An 18,160-nucleotide genomic window follows, 5' to 3' on the forward strand; every position below is an offset into this window, starting at 1 on the left:
TTAGTCATAGGTCCAGTGGTCTGGAACTCAGACAGGTTGGTTGCAGGCCCTCAATTGGCATCCTTCTAACCAACACACGACCATCGGTGGCACCGAGGCAGAACCGGCTTCCATCAGGAAACACAACAGACCTCCACTCTTCCCTTCAATGAGCTGTCGCTTGACACCACTGAAGTCACAAATGTCGTTGTTTTGGGTTCAGTGGAGTGCACTCCACAGGCGTCTGGATTGCATTACCGTGGTGCCAACCGTTGCTGAAATTGCTGCTAAAGATGCAGTACGTTGCCCCACAGCCGAACAAGATGGTCTACCTTCTCCACACGGCCAGGTAGTCGCCCGGACACCAATGTCTTTGCCATATACATTCCCGTGATCATCGCTGCCACCAGTCATGTACAGTGGCTACAGTCCTGCCATGTCTTTCTACAGTATCGCAGAAGGAACATCCAGCTTCTTGTTATTATAAGTATTTAAAGCAAATACGACTTGCTTCCTCATAATGGTCTAGTAGGGCAACTCTTATGCAACTGGCCCGAAATTTCAATAGATATCATCTTTGAGATGTAAAAACACGCCTACCAACCTTCGTTCATGTATCACAGCTCCATCTTGGAGCTGTGATTTTATTTCTATCAGTGTAGATGTTTACTAATCCATTAAGTTCTAAAGGAAAGAAAATTTAAGAAGACTGTATCAGCAGAGATTACTGGGAAAAGAGGAAGATGTGGTTGGAAATAAAGATGTACGGGGCTAGTGATTACGTACAGAGATAATGGTAATCCATGTCGTTCCTTTAGTGTATACGTAGTTAACTGTCTTCTGAAGCTGGAAATTTTATTCAGTTCTCTAATATAAAGCAGGAGGTTACGGCAGAGTTGGTCTCCTGCTGCTGAGAAGGACTTCGAAAAAGTGGTTGAACGATATAGTGGGACAGAAACGATTTTCCTCTGATGAGAATGGGTGTTTCTGCCATGTAGTTGAGATAGGAGAAGAGATATGAGGGACTGTCTTTTGTACTGGGGAGTATACAAATTTCAAAACTTTCTTTAAGGCAGCTTACGATTAAGTCGAGTAACGGCGTCGAAATATCGTGTTGGGAAGACACGGACCACCGGGAGAGCACCCAGTCTCAACGAGAAAATAACGAGTCACTGGGAAAGTCTAAGAGATTACAACTCTTGTCTACACGTAACAATGATAATTGTGTATATGATGGTGAAATATGGTCAAAGAGTCGAATATCACAAATATAATAAACAAAGACATTCATACCATCTACATATACATCTATATCTACGTGATTACTCTGCTATTCACAATAAAGTACCTGGCTGGGGGTTCAATAAACCACCTTCAAGTTGTCTCTCTACCGTTCCACTCTCGAACGGCACGTGCAAAAAACGAGTACTTACATTTTTCTGTGAGAGGCCTGATTTCTCTTATTTTATCTTGTTGATCATTTCTCCCTATGTAGGTGGGTGGCAAGGGAATGTTCGCAATCGGAGGAGAAAACTGGTGATTGAAAGTTCATGAGAAGATCCCGTCGCAACGAAAAACGCCATTCTTTAAATGATTGTCACTCCAGTTCACGTATCATATCTGTGACACTGTCTCCCCTATTTCTCGATAATACAAAACGAGCCGCCCTTCTTTGTACTTTTTCGATGTCATCCGTCAGTCCCACCTGTTGCGGATCCCACACCGCACAGCAATACTCCAGAATAGGGCGGACTAGCGTAGTGTAAGCAGTCCCTTTAGTAGACCTGTTGCACCTTCTAAGTGTTCTGTCAATGAATCGCAGTCTCTGGTTTGCTCAACCCACAATATTATCTATGTGATCGTTCAAATTTAGGTTATTTGTAATTGTAATCCCTAAGTATTTAGTTGAATTTACAGCCTTCAAATTTGTGTGAGTTATCGCGTAACCGAAATTTAGCTGATTTCTTTTAGTACTCATGTGAATAACTTCTCACTTTTGTTTTCTCAGGGTCAGTTGCCACTTTTCGCACCATACAGATATGTTATCTAAATCAATTTGCAAGTCGTTTTGATTATCTGATAACTTTACATGACGGTAAATGACAGCATCAGCTGCAAACAATCTAGGACGGCTACTCAGATTGTCTCCTATGTCGTTAATATAGATCTGGAACAATAGAGAGACTATAACACTTCCTTAGGGAACGCCGGATATTACTTCTGTTATACTCAATGACTTTTCCGTCTATTACTAAGAACTGCTACCTTTCTGACAGGAAATCACGAATCCAGTCGCACAACTGAGGCGATACTCCGTGGGCACGCAGTTTGGCTAGAAGACGCTTGTGAGGAACGCTGTCGAAAGCCTTCTGGAAATCTAAAAATATGGCATTAATTTGACATCCCCTGTCGATAACACTTATTACTTCATGAGTATAAGGAGCTAGTTGTGTTGCGCAAGAACGATATTTTCTGAATCCATGCTGACTGTGTGTCAATAAATCGTTTCCCTCGAGGTACTTCATAATGTTCGAATTCAGTATATGTTCCAAAACACTACTGCAAATCGATGTTACTGATATAGGCCTGTAACTCATCGGATTACTCCTACTTCCGTTTTTGGGTATTGGGCGATTTTCCAGTCTTTGGGTACGGAACTTTCTGTGAGCAAATGGTTGTATACAAATGCTAAATATGGAGATGTTTTATCAGCATACTCAGAGAGGAACCTGACTGGTATACAATCTGGACCGGAGACCTTGCCCTTATTAAGTGATTTAAGCTGCTTTGTTACACCGAGAATATCTACTTCTATGTTTCTCATCTTGGCAGTTGTTCTTGATTGGAATTTAGGAATATGAACATTTACTTCGTCTTCTTTGGTGAAGGAGTTTCGGAAAAGCGTGTTTAATAACTCTGCTTTAGTCTATCTGTCATCAGTGATTTCACCGTTGTTATCGCGCAGTGAAGGTATTGATTGCGTCTTGCCACTGGTATGATTTATAGACTATCAGAATCTCTTTGGGTTTTCTGCCAGTTTACGAGACAGAATTCCGTTGTGGTAATTATTAAAAGTATCTCGCACTGAAGTATGCGCTGCGTTTCGAACTTCTGTATAACTTTGCCAATCTTGGGGATTTTGGATTCTTTTAAATTTGGCATGCTTTTTCTGTTGCTTCTGCAACAACGTTCTGACCCTTTTTGTGTACCATGGGGGATCAGTACCATCACTTACTAATTTATGTGGTATATCTCTCTCAACTGCTGTCGACACTATCTCTTTGAAAACTTTCTACAACTTTTCTACACTTACATGATTAGATCGAAAGGAGGGAAAAACTGAATCTTAAAAAGGATCTAAGAGCATTGTTTATCAGCTTTTTTAAATAGACGTATTTTGCGTTTCTTTTTTATGGTTATAGGTGTTCAGGCTAGCAGCAACTTCCTTGTGGTCGCTAATCCCACCAGTACCAGTGAGACGTGGTAGTCTAGGAAGGCAGGATTCGGTTATGATTGTGGACGGGGCCGTAATCGTTTACTATTGGATTCGGTTCGCAATTACACACATTTATTTTAGAACGTTAATTCCAGATACAGAAAATAATGTTTTAGAAATAAGCCAATTTGATCGCAATTAGAATGTTAAGGCTATTAACCACAGCCACGGCTAAAGGCCTTTAACGCCGAGAATGGCAAATGTAAAAAAAATTAACAAACACACTCTAAAACAGCAATGCAATAGCAAAGGTTAATATAAAAAGACAGGCAACTGATCACCAAACCGGTGAGACAAATGGTAAACTTGGCCTTTAACGCCAAGAACGGCAAATGTAAAGAAAATTAACAAGCACACTCTAAAACAACAATGCAATAGCAAAGGTTAATATAAAAATACAGGCAACTGATCACCAAACAGGTGAGACAAAATGATGGTAAACTTGGTAGTACAATCATTTAAACCTGCTGTAACGCCAAGAATGGAGATTGTATAAAAAATGTAGAGATATGCAATAAAACAGGAAATACAATAATAAAAACCAGGGCCAGTTACAGACGGTACACCAGGAATCGACCTCTGAGTAGGTCTGGCAAAAACCACTTTCGCGAGCGAAGAGATACGCAGCCAAGAGTTGCATTCGCTTCACAAGATGGTAATTCAGACTAGTGGAAGTGTAACTAATGACTAATGATAATCTTGCTGAGCCTACCTGACGTCCAATAAAATGCAATGATGTAAAATCTCGCCAAAGCTGGAACCGGCGGTCTGGATTCTGTCCGCTGAATACCGTGCTCAGAGCGCCTGGAACGAGAAACGAAACACTACCTCCACAGTAGGAGTATTGCCAACCAACCTACAGTCAAGAAAGCTGACAAAACTAAACACCTCACCGGACAGCAGCGACAAGGCGAGGAAACGTACGCTGCCATTACAAACAGTAAACCCCAGGGAAGGTAACTGGGGCGTTAGCGGCCACGAGGGAGGAAAAATACCGCTGGTTGAACTTAACAAACAGTAACAAACTGAATGCAATAAATAATAATTAGAAGCCCAGCAAAGCTAATCATATCCGCCTTCCCCAAGCACTCCACTCGCTGCTCTTCACCTCAACAACACTATGAGCAGCAACTCGAACCCAAGTATTTGGAGAAAAGCAAGATCTCACACCAGTTTAGGTTTTCTACTTGAATCCAAATGCACTCAAAGCTTGCAGGATCCGGTCTATGACGAGGTAGTGCACCCTCGCGACCACAGGCCTTCGATCTGGCAGTCCATGCGCCCCGCCACCAGTCCCAGCGTTTTCCAGCTCTGTGCGGACCTCAACCGAACTGCCCACTGACTCGACCTCGAAGAACCACGACGTCGCCCCGAAGATAGGGCCTAATTTACTACATATCGATAACCGCCGCTGCCGCCACTAGCGGACAAGCAACGCTTGTGAAACCGAGTGGCGCCAGTCAACACGAGAAGAAGACAAACAAGCGCTACCGTGTCAACTAAACGATATGGTCTGGCCAACAGAGGACGGAAACCTACAAATAGTACCAATGCGAGCTGCAGCACGGCTCAAGTACGTACCACAAACTTTCCTGTTGTTCAACAAGGCCTCTTGCTGAATAACATCGCTGTAATGATTAATTGAATGTATATGTGTACAAGTGCCTTATACAGAACAAGAGAGGATAGTTTTGTAGGGCGTGGGGAGATGCTGATGCCTTCTTCCTCATTGCGCTTACGTGCTGAGTCCCATTTAAGATTAAAGATGGTAGAGGTTCCCAATAGTTCGTGCTGGTGATCCGCTTCGGTTTTGGATAGGTTGAGCTTTAATGTCATATCCTGCGTCCATCTTTATAATTCACGCAGGTCGGTAATGATACTCCCGTGGGTAGTCTTCAAGTATGTTACTTTTGCACTTAGTTATAATCTTCCTAATTAAATCTGTTACTCAAAACAATTTATATCTAATTGCCTCAACTAATTTAATGCTGTTAGGTTCGTTTTGTTAATTACATTTTCCATATTGTATTTTTTTCCTAAAAGGTACAACTTATGTATGGCATATTGCAATTTATTTTCATCACCAAATACAATAAACTGGTCGTCTGCAAAAAGGCAGGTGTCTGGTTCCATACCGCGATATCTGTAACCAAGGATTACTTCTTGTTGTCATTACTTCCGTAAGATATCATCGATGTATGTATTAGATAAAGTCGTTAAGAAAAAGCACCCTTATGTGGCAGCCTGATTCTCAGTTATCATAGCTGAAATTCAACATCGTGATGGAAACGAAGTAGCTACGTGCAATGCTTCATTGTTGTCGCCAATATAATACTGTGGTCGCGCTGCGTACAATTCAGTTATCTATTTGAGACATTGACTGTTAAAGTAGTGCTGTTCAGCATCTCATTTAAGTTACCGCACAACCGAGCCTAATTTCTCTGGATGCCTTGGCCTTGTAAGAATATTTTTAAATTACCATTTTTTTCGTGAGGAAGTATTTGTAAATCCGGGCTTTATTGTGGCACTGCGAATTCCTTTCTCGTCTGTTACACGATGAAGGCATATTGGAGTGTAATTTAACTTTGGTATCTTGAGGTAACACGTTACTCCTTGCATGTTCACGCACGGGGTGATTAAGCTGCTGTTTCGATGTATTGTTTACTATATTCCGCTTTGGCCGTATTTGTTTGATTTGGGTTTTGTAGTCTCTGTACTGTCGGGTCCCTTTGGGGCTGATATCTTTCTTAAACTGTTTTAATATAGTGTTATCTCTGTTTAAAATTATTTACTGCGTGTTACAGAAGACGAAGATCTGAATATTTGTCAGGTTACCCGGTTTTAAGGCGTTCCGAGATTTCCTTTGGGGCTGACGTCATGGTGTCGCTACTTCTGCTGAGCCTTTCACGCGCAGCTGTTGGGCAGCGGTGATTTAGTTTCTGTTTTTTGATGTTATCTCCCATGGGAGACAATTGAGAATTTATTTTTAAATTTTCTTAATTATCATTCTGCATTTAATTGCTGGATTTTATTAATCTGATTCGATTTTAAACTATTTAGAGTCTCAAAATGCAGCATTTAAATCTTGTCATTTTTACATTAACGTAATCTGCTTTAATTGTAATAGTGATGATTCTACGAGATGTTGACATATGTGAACGTTACCAATGATGTTGTATGCCTTATCGCCCAGTCATTCCTTCCAGAACAACCAAAACGCAAGAAGCGCGTTACAGCGATTACGGAAAATGGTTTATATTGTTAATCGCTGTTGGCCAACTTTGGCCATCAGTAGAACAATAGACCGAGTCTGACGAAGCATTGCTACGAATGTAGAAAGTTTCCTTTCGTAGGTAATACTCGTTGATGTTTCGGGATATAGCCGGTTACTACCACCCAAGACTTTTCCTCTGAGAACCTGGCTCTTGCGGAGACGAAGTAGTGTGAGTGGTATTAAATGACCACCGGCAGCACTCCTTGAACATTATCGAGTATAGCATTAATTTTTATCCATCTGAAGCTACTTTCAATCTTCTGCCGATGACCAATGGCGAACGACTCCGGTTAACGGTATAAAATGTTTTCTGTGATTGTGTCAAAGAAAGTATTATGTGCACAATAGAAAAGTCAGCTACTATATGTAGGACAGAATGGAATTTTATCCGAGTCTCTTTTAATACTGGATGCAGTGTAAGAAGGCATGTCGAAGGCCATCATACTTCATATTTTGTCTGCTTACATAGTGCTCTCAAACTGTTGCTACAATGGAAACAAATACTTTCCCATTTTTCAACCACATGAGCCAACTGAATCGCATGTTCCAGATTTCTGAAAAAGAGCTATACGAACTGTCTTTCAAGAATGGAACATAAAAACTCTAATATACTCAAAAATCTCTTGTGATCATGACATTGGGAGAAAAAATACAAAATCCGTAATCCTTCACTTCATCGTTTTCAATAAGAGTGATTTCAAAAGGTTCAAATGCCTCTAAGCACTATGGGACTTAACTTCTGAGGTCATCAGTCCCCTAGACTACTTAAACCTAACTAACCTAAGGACATCACACACATCCAATCCCGAGGCAGGATTCGAACCTGCGACCGTAGCAGCAGCGCGGTTCCGGAGTGAAGGGCCTATAACCGCTCGCCCACAGTGGACGGCTAAGAATGTTTTCCTTTTTTGTTGGTAATGTCTGCCCCTGCATTCCTTGGAAGGATTTGTGATTGACTGTGATCAGTCCAATGCGTTTAATTAAACTCTTTAGTGCAAGGGCCATGCGTTTAATTCCGATGAACCACGAGATGCCTATAACCCACACATGGTAGTAACGCTACACCCCTGCTTTAATACATTCAAAGATCAAAAAGTAGATGCACCAAGAAGGAGGTATCCGAATGGGGGCATAAATCGGTAGATGCGACGTAAATGTACAGAGAAAAATCTCTACATTTTCAGAAAAATGTTAATGTTTATTCAAAACAAAGAGCTTCACGAATTGAGCAAATCAGTACTGCATTTGTCGTCCTGTGGCCCTTTTGCAAACAGTTATTAGACTACGATTTAATTGATAGATTTGTTGGATGTCCTCTTGAGGGATATCTTGTAAATACTGTCCAATTGGCGCGTTGGATCGTCAAAATCCTGAGCTTATTGGTGGGCCCTGCCCATTGTGTTCCAAACGTTCTGAACTGAGAAGAGGTCCGGTGACCCTGCCGGCCAAAATACGGTTTGTCAAGCACGAAGAAGACAAGCAGTAGGAACTCCCGCCGTGTGCAAGGGACCATTATGTTTCTGAAATGTAAGCCCAAAATGGCTTCCCATGAAGAGGAATAAAACGAGACGTAGAATATCGCTAAAATAACGCACCGCTTTCAGCTTGACGCGGATAAAGATGGAAGGTGATCTGCAATTAAAAGAAAGTGCACCCCAGACCATCACTCCTGGCTCCCATGTCGTATGGAACGCGACAGTCAGGTTGGTATCCCATCGATGTATGAGGCGGCTATCCACTAGCGTAAATGCAGCTCAACATAAAACGACATACATGGCGTCTCATACAGCTGACTTCAGGAAAGGAAGAGTGGCTAAGACGTGCGAAAACCAGTGAAGGCCCAGAGAGAAGTGGCTGTCAAAATCTATACTTTATTTTCACCTCGTACATCAGCACTGTTCAGTAAACCTCTGGGATGCAGAAATACAAGTCACTTTGGAATGTAATAAAAAGGAATTGCAGGGAAGTTAAGGTCAAACGCCTACATGAAAAATATAAAACAGTCAAGAAAGAAATGATTTCCGGAAGACTGATTCAGTATACAAAATAGTGAGAAACAATCTTAAGTGAAAATAAGAGCAAGGGCGGTAACATTAAGATAGCAATGGGAATTCCAATGTTAGATGTAGAGGACAGTGCAGATAGGTGGAAAGAGAACATTTAAGGTGTCAAGGTCTCTAGAGACGGGGAGAAGGGGTGAGTGGGATGCGGGAGTGACTTACATGATTTCGTAACAGAAGATAAAACACAAGTTGACACGGATGAGATGAGGGTGCAGTATTAGAATTGGAATTTGTCGGGGCTCTAGAAGACGCAATATCAGGGAAGGCAGAAGAGATAGATAACATGTGATCACAAATTCTAAAACCATTGGAGAAAGTGGCAACATACGGTTATTTACGTTGGTGTGTATGATGTATCGGACTTGTGATATGCCATCAGACTTCCGTCAAAAAATCGTCCATCCAATTCCCAAGTTTGCAAGAGCCGACAAGTGTGAGATTTATCACACCATCATCTTAAAAGCTTATGGGTTCAAGTTGTCGACAAGAATAATATACAAAGGAAGGGTAAAGGAAATTGTGAGATTGTAATATGACGATCGGTTTGGCTTAGAGAGGCATTTCTGACCCCACAGTTGGTAACAGAAGCGAAACAGAAGAAATATCAAGAGACGTTCGTTGGATCTGTCGACCCAGGAAAAGAGTTCGACAACGTACAATTATACAAGATGTTCGAAATCCTGAGAAAAATAGGGTAACCTATAGAAGTGTAACATATAATATGCACAAGAAGGAAGAGGTAACAATGAGAGTGGAATATAATGAAGGAAGTGCACAAATTAAAATGAATTTAAGACAGGAATGCAGTCTTCTAGTAGTGGACTGGAACTCGAATACATGACTGTTTTTAGCCACTGCCTTATTGAACGTTTCCCAGCCCGTTCGTAGGATAACGTGCAGAGTAATGAAACTGATGAAAAAATTACAGCTGTTCATACAAGGTAGCAGCGTGTCTGCTTCTAGCCACATACTTGGATATACAACCGAAATCCACTGCTGGAAATATCACCTTGCCTGTAGTGCGAGAACCGCTGCACTGACAGGTTATACCCAATGCATCTGGCCCGTCTCGTTGTAATTCAACAGCTCTGTTTCTATAACGGAAATGACAACACCCTGCACCCGCCAACTACTAGTGGCTGCTGCGATGCTCACCCCATACTGTCACTGATTTGCTCCTGAAACGATAGCGCCACGACACTGTTGTGGAGCACTGACTACTGGCATTTATGTCGCCACTCTGTGTCATACGACACACTGCTAAGAATATGGTCACATATTTCCTTCACCATGGCATCAAATATCAAGATTGCGGGGAAAAAAAAATCAGCTCTTATGGATGCTACATGTAGTCTGCTTTGGCAACAAAACTGTGCAAGTGACAGGCAACAGATTTTGGGACTAGCGTTAGGATGTACACAGCAAACCGACAATGTACAAGACTGGTGAACCAAACTTGGAGAGCTATACTAAAATTCGTATGTTATCTGAAGGAAGCAATTACGTGATTCGGTATTTCTCTTGCTGTGTCGTACTTATTTATCTGCTTGTAGCCAATGAACTGCGGATTTGTTGGTAGGGAAGAAGATGTTCGTCGTCTTTGTTGGAGAGCGACAAAGATAGAACTAGCTTCACGAGTGCCTCAGGGAAGTGTGTTGGGATCCTTGGTGTTAATGCCAAATGCTAATTACACTGCAGACACTATTAACAGTATGACCTATTACTTCTCGCAGACGCATTTATCTGCAATGCAGTGCACAGATATTCGGTCAGATCTTAATAAGATTTCACAGTGATAAACACATTGGCAACTTGCCTCAAATATTCAGAAATGTAAATTTTGCTCTTTTCAAAACATATTATCATATGACTACTACATCAACGAGTCACAAATGGAATCGTTCAACTCATATACATACACATACTTGAGAGTACAAAAGGGAGTGCTTTTAAAATAGCTTGCACCACCCATCCTAGAATAGAGCTGTGGGACACGTAGCCAGTAGGACTGAGACGAGATGCTGAACGTATACAGAATAAAGCATTGCTAATGGCCACATGTTATTTGATCGGTGGGAGAGTTACACGGAGGTGTTGCAGAAACTGAACGGGCAGACACAAGAAAAAAGGCGCAAACCATCCCGAAAAAGACTCCTCATAACGTTTCAAGAAAATGATAAATGTTGGAATATATTACAACTCCCGCACTTATCTCGAGGGTAATGTCAGACTAATTACAACATGTACAGCCGTCCAGAATGAGATTTTCACCCTGCGGCGGAGTGTTCGCTGATACGAAATTTCCTGGTAGATTTAAACTGTGTGCCGGACCGAGAGTCGAACTCGGAACCTCTGCCTTTCGCTGGCAAACGCTCTACCAACTGAGCTACCCAAGCACGACTCATGCCCCGTCCTCACAACCTGGTGTTTAAATAGTCGCTCCTCCCGGTCTCCATACGTGAATAGAACGAAAAGAAACCCTGATAACTGATACAATAAGATGATCCATCTGCCACAAACTGAATAGTGATTTTTATGATATAAATGTAGATGTTGATGTAGATATAGATGTAGAACGTCGAATTTCAACTGTCAATATTTACAAGCATCTTTATCTTGCTTCATCTTGCGTTAAAGATATTTACAATGCCCATAATATGCCTGAAAATTTTCTGAAGATCGAAACCCGTTGTAAGTAAAGAATTATTGATCAGAAGCTCTTGGCGATTATCGTTTGACGTTTTTGGACTGTGGGGCACGGCCTGCATAAAACATGTTGAAGCCGGTAAGGGAGGCCACAACAGCGATCCCGCCGAAGGTCAAACTGCGGCATCGCGCGGGGTTTCAGATCTCAGCCGCAGGCTCTGCCGACGCACTTTATGGGTTTTAAAGGTTAATTGGTGACTCTCAGGAGCCCGCCAGTAGACCAGCCGATACGCTGCAGCCGCCTCCCGAGCTGGCTGTAAAATCGCCTTACTGCAAGCCCCTTAGGAGACACCTACAACAAATCTGCGGAGGACAGTAAATTCCTACTCATGTTGGCGGCTTTCGCCGTTTTTGTACAGCACGGAAACATTTCTCTAATGAGAGACGTAATGGCTGTCAACGAGTTTATTAGTAGCTCGGGTGTACCTGTTTATCATTTCATTGCAAGGAGGACATAAACTTTTTATCACTGAGATCCATTAATGTTAGCATCCATTTTATTATGCGTTCTGTAAACCTGACAACAGTAAAACGTGTATGTCGTACGCAGCGTCAAAATACCTTATCAGTATTTCTTGAAATTTTTTCGGCGGATCGAATGTTCATCATTTTTCTGCGTTCTTTGTCACCATCAGATTTACCTCTCACGAATTACACGTTTACATCCCAGTCTGTAAAGCAGTTTAAAAGCGTGTGACTCACACTGAGAACGGACGAAAGTTTGTGAGCCGTAATAATGGAACATGTATTAAAAAATATCCCAGATGCGTGCCCGAAATGTAATGCAATGTCTTCTCCGTAATTTAATCATAAAACAGCAACAGGTGATTTATGTTGTATTACTTATTATAGATATGCAGGTGAATCATACATATAGAAAGGTACAAAATAACAAATAAAATTACAAATTAAGCAATTATGTTTTTTAGAAAATAAGTGATGTAATCGCAACACAACACACAGCTCACATACAAGCTGTCAGATGCATGAACCTTATAAGTGAAGAATCTGAGAAATGCCTGTACCCACAGTCCACAGAAAATGTATTGAAGAATATGTCCACTTCAAACGTATGTGAAAGTAATTACTTCTTTCCTGTCTCTAATTTAACGTGATTCATCTGCATTGGTTATCAAGCGTGTTCGTGAAATGTAAACATGCAGCTGTTTCATTTTCCAACATCATAGCAATCTAGCTGTTGACTAGCATATAGTAATGTGTAAAGTTAGCGTTTCGTTGTCTGTTACATGTTTCTGTTTGTAATTACATCGTTATAGATTAATAACAAATTAAAGAAAACGGTATAAAGGGTGTTACCAACACGTAACCTATTACTGTTGATCACGCCAGTGAAATACATCGAAGTTAACAATGTAATTGAACAAATAAAAAAGATGCTATGGCTTCTGGCCAGGTGATAGTTCGTCTCAACGACGACATTTCGGTGACTTGCGTGCCAGTGTTACAGCACATTTTCTTTGAATAGTTTCTCCATTGCTGTATCAAGGTTCTGAGGTTTTCGTTTCACAGACAAGAAAAATACTTCTTGGTCACCTGGAATTGAATCCGCTTTTTCCCTGTTAGTCAGTGCTGTTAAACTTTTACCACTTTACAGTGATTTGAAGCAGAGCGACCACCGTCAACTGTTTCTTATGGCCATGGTTGAGGAGCCACTGTGGAACAATTGACAACTATTCTATGTGATCAAAAGTATCCGGCAACCCAAAGAACATACGGTTTTCATATTGGGTGCATTTTGCTGCCACCTACTGCCAGGTACTCCATATCAGTGACCTCAGTAGTCACTAGACAACGTGATAGAGCAGAATGGGACGCTCCGCGGAACTCACGGACTTCGAACGTGGTCAGGTGATTGGGTTTGACTTGTATCATACGTCGGTACGCTATATTTCCACACTCCTAAATATACCTAGGTCCACTGTTTCCAAAGTGGCAGTGAAGTGGAAACATAAAGGACACGTACAGCACAAAAGCTTACAGGTCGATCTCGTCTGTTGACTGTCACAGATAGCTGACAGTTGGAGAGGGTCATATTGTGTAATAGACAGACATCTTTCCAGACCGTCACACAGGAATTCCAGACTGTATCAGGATCCACTGCAAGTACTATGACAATTAGGTGGGAGGTGAGAGAACTTGGATTTCATGGTCGAGCGGTTGCTCATACGCCACACATCACGCCGGTAACTGCCAAACGACACCCCCCTTAGAGTAAGGAGCGTAAACATTGGAGACCGAGCGAGGTGGCGCAGTGGTTAGCACACTGGCCTCGCATTCGGAAGGATGACGGTTCAATCCCGCGTCCGGCCATCCTGATTTAGGTTTTCCGTGATTTCCCTAAATAGCTCCAGGCAAATGCCGGGATAGTTCCTTTGAAAGGGCACGGCCGACTTCCTTCCCCTCCCTTCCCTAATCCGATGAGACCGATGACCGCGTTGTTTGGTCTCTTCCCCCTAACAATCCAATCCAATCGGTAATCCAAAACCTGTTTCATGGCAATTGTGTTCCACTGGGGTGCAAAACGGCTGAAGAGATGTCTGGTGGTGAAAAGACGTGCGTGCATCTCTTGAGCTGCTTACCACCCAAATGAAACGCGGGGCTACCAAAGGTGTCTCCTCAACAACCATTCCGTTAACTTTCCTGATTGCTGGCCTCCACATCACCTTGCTGACTGCTGTACACAGGCGACGAAGCGTGGAATTTGCACGCCACTGCTGGAACGAGGCGTCCACATATTATGCTCCAACGGACCGATGGCTGTTGGCGCGTACGGTGCGAAACGTCTGAAAGCAAACACCCTCCAACAATCGTCGGAAGGTGCCGGTCGGAGGAGGCGGTTTGGTCGAGGTAGTGGTTTCTTGACGTTCCTGGGTGATCTCGTCATTCTGAAAGGCATAGTCGATCAGCACAAGGAAACCATGCCCATCCCTACATACACGTAAGTCTGCTCGGAACAATAGCATCTACCAACAGGATAATGCAACATGTTGCACAGTTGACAGTGTACGTATTTGGTTCGGAGAGCACCACAATGAGTCTATCGTATTCCCCTAGTCTGCAAACTGCTCAGGTGTAAGATCAATCGAAACTCTGTGGGACAATCTCGACCACTCTTTACGTGCCATGGATCCTCACCCGAGAAACCTTGTGCTGCTGCCTTTGGCACTGGAGCCGGTACAGCTTCAACTCCTTCTCGATACCTCCCAGAATCTCATTGACTCTCTGTACGTTTTGATGGGATCCACGCTGCAAAAATGGTCTCTTCAAGCTTTTGACAAGTGGTCACATTAATTCGATTGGACATAACATTATGTTGTGCTTTAAACAAAGTTTGATAGTTCTACTCTTTGACTAGAGTTTTTTAGTTTTCAGGTTGCAGTACTTGTTTTTGAAAAAATGTTAAAGTCTATGTCTACTGTCAATAGGCTATATGAGGAGGGAGTGGCGCACTATGTATGTAAAAGTGTATACTTACTTTGTGCAGATGTTGCATTTTAATGCTTCTAAAGGGTAGGTGAGTGGAGTTCTTAACACACGCTGTTTCACTATTTGTGTTATGTTCACTAGTTCTGCTATCTTGTTCTGTACGTTCTGGGCGAGAAAGTTTGCAGTGACATTCGGCTTTGGAGGTTCGGTGTGTGTGTGTGTGTGTGTGTGTGTGTGTGTGTGTGTGTGTGTGTGTGTGTGTGCGTTTGTGTTGTTTGTCTTGATCTTGTGATAGTTCTCTTAGAGCGGAGAGTAAGTTTCAGTTGGGTATTTATCCATTACTTCTCTCCCTCTCATTATGGTTTTTTTGTGCATGGTAATTCTCGTCTATTATAAGTTCCTGTGGAGAGCTATTACTGCATTTAAGAATACTTAAGTCCATATTTATATGTACTGGTTTGTCATCCTTGTGGGGGAAGTGATAAGCAAATATTAAATGATGCAGTTACTCTTAAGTTTGGTGTATCTGATGCTAAAACATTTATTTGTTTTTCCAGTTTAAATTTCGCACACACACAAACTAACAAAAAAGCTCAGCATCGCTGTGAAATTCAGATCTCCCGCGCAGAACACACAGAAAAATATGGCGGAACAAATAAACACCTCATAAACAGTGAAACAGCTTGCGTAAGGTAGCTCCACTCGGCCATCCTGTAGATGCATGAAAATGACGTCTACACATTTACATTCATAGTCCGCCCCCCTCCATGTTCATCATTTGACAAAGCGTATTCACAGTCAGCATATACTTGAACACATTTATCGAAGACATGTGCTGCATCTAAAAAGCGGCGATGAAAATGAATAGCTCAGAAACTTTTGTTTTACAACACAACATCTCTTACTGAAAGTAGTGCCAAAACATAAAAAAATAGGTAAATAAATAAAAAAAATGCCTTTTTTGGGATTAGAGAAAATGAGATCGAAAAATGCATCGGTTAAAATTTTTCAGATAACGTGACGGAATAATGATAAACGCTTATTAATAGCAGACGACATACTACATTGCAATTATTAAAGCTGCCCTACAAATATCAGGCGGCCACGTGTATAGAAATACGTAATACTTAGGTATACACTTATTTTTCCTGTTAATATTAAGGTATACACTTATTTTTACTGTTAATATTACTCTCGAAGATTCCGAAATCAGTTATTCGATTGTAAGGCATACCGAGGAGGAGATATAGACTCAGATTACAGTACAGTACTGATTAGGAGAATGCTTCAGTTTAAGAGCTAAGCCAGGAAAAGTCAGTATGCAAAGAGTGGGATTCGGAAGTGCTAAGAAATGAAGAGATACGCTTGAAGTTCTTTAAGGATACAGATATTGCAACAAGGAATGGCTCAGTAGGCAGTGAAGTTGAAGGGGAATGCACATCTATAAAAAGGAAACTCACAGAAACTGAAAAGAGAACCATAGGTACAAACAATGTAACTATGAGGAAGCTATGAGTAAAGTGAAGAAATACTTGTGTTGATCGATGAAAGAAGCAAGTAAAAAAACGTTCACAAAAATTCAGGAATACAGAAAAACTGGTCGCTGAAGAATAAAATAAACAGAAAGTGCACGGAAGCTAAAGGGAAATAACTGAACGAAAAATGCAAAGAAATCGAAAAAGAAATGATGGTCAGAGCCTATGGTTCTCTTTTCAATTTCTGTGCGTTTCCTTTTTATAGATGTGTATTCCCCTTCAACTTTACTGCCTACTGAGCAATTTCTTGTTGCAATATCTGTATCCTGCAGATGAGTCAGCATATAGGAAAGTCACGACAATCTTCTGTGCAACTGAAAGATGGGGTGTTAACGTGAAGAGTGCAACGGGAATAGCGCTGTTAAATGCCGAGGAGAGAGTGAATAGGTGGAAAGAGTACACTGAAGGCCTCTATGCGGGGGAAGATTTGTCTGCTGTGACAGAAGAAGAAACAGGAGTTAATTTAGAAGAGGTAGGGGCTCCGCAATTGGAATCATTATTTAAGAAAGCTTTGGAGGACTTAAGAAAAAATACACTACTGGAAATGGAAAAAAGAACACATTGACACTGGTGTGTAAGACCCACCATACTTGCTCCGGACACTGCGAGAGGGCTGTACAAGCAATGATCACACGCACGGTACAGCGGACACACCAGGAACCGCGGTGTTGGCCGTCGAATGGCGCTAGCTGCGCAGCATTTGTGCACCGCCGCCGTCAGTTTCAGCCAGTTTGCCGTGGCATACGGAGCTCCATCGCAGTCTTTCACACTGGTAGCATGCCGCGACAGCGTGGACGTGAACCGTATGTGCAGTTGACGGACTTTGAGCGAGGGCGTATAGTGGGCATGCGGGAGGCCGGGTGGACGTACCGCCGAATTGCTCAACACGTGGGGCGTGAGGTCTCCACAGTACATGGATGTTGTCGCCATTGTTCGGCGGAAGGTGCACGTGCCCGTCGACCTGAGACCGGACCGCAGCGACGCACCGATGCACGCCAAGACCGTAGGATCCTACGCAGTGCCGTAGGGGACCGCACCGCCACTTCCCAGCAAATTAGAGACACCGTTGCTCCTGGGGTATCGGCGAGGACCATTCGCAACCGTCTCCATGAAGCTGAGCTACGGTCCCGCACACCGTTAGGCCGTGTTCCGCTCACGCCCCAACACCATGCAGCCCGCCTCCAGTGATGTCGCGACAGGCGTGAATGGAGGGACGAATGGAGACGCGTCGTCTTCAGCGATGAGAGTCGCTTCTGCCTTGGTGCCAATGATGGTCTTATGCATGTTTGGCGCCGTGTAGGTGAGCGCCACAATCAGGACTGCATACGACCTAGGCACACAGGTCCAACACCCGGCATCATGGTGTGGGGAGCGATCTCCTACACTGGCCGTACACCTCTGGTGATCGTCGAGGGGACACTGAATAGTGCACGGTACATCCAAACCGTCATCGAACCCATCGTTCTACCATTCCTAGACCGGCAAGGGAACTTGCTGTTCCAACAGGACAATGCACGTCCGCATGTATCCCGTGCCACCCAACGTGCTCTAGAAGGTGTAAGTCAACTACCCTGGCCAGCAATATCTCCGGATCTGTCCCCCATTGAGCATGTTTGGGACTGGATGAAGCGTCGTCTCACGCTGTCTGCACGTCCAGCAC

Source organism: Schistocerca gregaria, chromosome 2 (genome assembly GCF_023897955.1).
Source record: "Schistocerca gregaria isolate iqSchGreg1 chromosome 2, iqSchGreg1.2, whole genome shotgun sequence".
In the NCBI taxonomy this organism is placed as follows: Eukaryota; Metazoa; Arthropoda; class Insecta; order Orthoptera; family Acrididae; genus Schistocerca; species Schistocerca gregaria.